Source organism: Manis pentadactyla, chromosome 17 (genome assembly GCF_030020395.1).
Source record: "Manis pentadactyla isolate mManPen7 chromosome 17, mManPen7.hap1, whole genome shotgun sequence".
Lineage (NCBI taxonomy): Eukaryota > Metazoa > Chordata > Mammalia > Pholidota > Manidae > Manis > Manis pentadactyla.
Window position 1 is genome coordinate 4607807 of NC_080035.1, and position 2408 is coordinate 4610214.

Here is a 2408-nt window from a genome sequence, read left to right on the forward strand (position 1 = left end):
GCGACATGACCTTATTTATAGTCCCAAGAAGTATGTCGATCCATACGATAAACGTACTAGCAAAATAAACCTTGTAAAACAATTTTTATATTAAATTACACTTCTTTCTTGGGAGAGAATGCCTTTGGTGGGAAGGTTAAGAAAAATGTTTAAATATCGGCTTTTCCTTAAAAAGTAGGATGCAGCCTGAACCTCTCTGGGCACTTCTGCAGCGAGGAGCAGCAGTCCTGAGTGCCGTTCATGCGTTCGCGCCTTGCTCGGAATCATGGCACATGACCACCTCACACAATGGGTGCCAAGGATACCAGCACTGCTCTTGCTCTCATCACGGATGACAGTTACACCCGACATTCCAAGCGCCATGCTTTCTCCGAGGCATTTTTAATGTATTGTTTACTATATCCTTCATATTCATTTTATCAAGGAAGGTCGGTTTTACTGTCCCTATGTTAAAATTGAGGGAATCACACGCCCAGTGAGGTTAAATTGTTTCCTGACGTGCCCTGGCGTCAAGGAAAACAAGTGCATAATGTGCGCCCAGCACTCTCTCTTGAAACCTGCGGTTTTAGCCACTGCCTGTACTTCACTGCCTTTACAAAAACCTTTTTACACTTGATACTGATCACAATATTCAGGCATGAAAGCATTTTCAACATGACTTATGGCAGGGACACGGAAAAATCCAGAGTATACCCAGAGTCTAGTGGTCAAAAAATTATCTATACTAAATCTTTTCAGTCATTCCCCTCTTAAAAATGAATTCTGACGGTAGAACTTTTGCTGAGATGTCAAATGCACTCAGTAGGAACAGCAGTGGTACTAACTGTGTTTTTGCACCCTAAAACACTGAGAAGAAATCCGGCAAAACACTTTCTTGCTCACCACCACGGGGCGCCTTTGATTAAATTTCAGCGGTTCGGTGAATTAACACTTTGTTCTTCAAGGCATAATTCTTAATCAGTTATGTTTTATTCACTTTGGGAAATCTACCTTTGTCAAAAAAGGAACAGATTATTTTGGTGTCCGAAATTCACCTGACAAATGTCATTGTTGACATTTTTCCTTTTGGCATTTATAAAGAATAATTTCTATGGGTGTTTCATGTATCGGGATCTCTTCTGACTCCAGGATTTCATAGAATGAGAAATGGATTGTTAGGGCAATCTGAAGCTTTTACGAAAACTTTAATTCACTGAAGAGTCAAAACAATTGTGGGTTACTTAAAGAAAGAAAAGTGTCCTCAATCACCTTTTCCGTAGAGCCAGGAAAGAAATTCACATAACTTAATTCCTATTCTCCTTTGTCATTCATAAATTTTGCATCAAAAGCGGTTTATTCGTTTTCTCTTCATTTCTAAGTCTTACAGAGTAATTATTTAGTTAAAATAATCTTTGTTAAGATTTAAAAGAAACAGATAAATTAGAAAATGATGAATAAGGGAGAGACACGGTGACAGATTTAGCCTTAGAAACCATTATAATCCTCCTTTGTACAGTTAACAGTTTAAATCTTTTGTGGTAACACATTCATTTCTAAGAACGCTATAGGGAGATGGAGGAAAAGTTTTTTTCTAGAATCACATACACCAGCATAAAACTTCTGTATGATAGGACAAATCCTGCTTAGTGCATACATAGGTAATCATCGATCTCTGGTATCTCTCTGGAAGAAACTCAAAACGAATTCACTGCGACATGACCTTATTTATAGTCCCAAGAAGTATGTGGATCCACACGATAAACGTACTAGCAAAATAAACCTTGTAAAACAATTTTTATATTAAATTACACTTCTTTCTTGGGAGAGAATGCCTTTGGTGGGAAGGTTAAGAAAAATGTTTAAATATCGGCTTTTCCTTAAAAAGTAGGATGCAGCCTGAACCTCTCTGGGCACTTCTGCAGCGAGGAGCAGCAGTCCTGAGTGCCGTTCATGCGTTCGCGCCTTGCTCGGAATCATGGCACATGACCACCTCACACAATGGGTGCCAAGGATACCAGCACTGCTCTTGCTCTCATCACGGATGACAGTTACACCCGACATTCCAAGCGCCATGCTTTCTCCGAGGCATTTTGAATGTATTGTTTACTATATCCTTCATATTCATTTTATCAAGGAAGGTCGGTTTTACTGTCCCTATGTTAAAATTGAGGGAATCACACGCCCCGTGAGGTTAAATTGTTTCCTGACGTGCCCTGGCGTCAAGGAAAAGAAGTGCATAATGTGCACCCAGCACTCTCTCTTGAAACCTGCGGTTTTAGCCACTGCCTGTACTTCACTGCCTTTACAAAAACCTTTTTACACTTGATACTGATCACAATATTCAGGCATGAAAGCATTTTCAACATGACTTATGGCAGGGACACGGAAAAATCCAGAGTATACCCAGAGTCTAGTGGTCAAAAAATTAT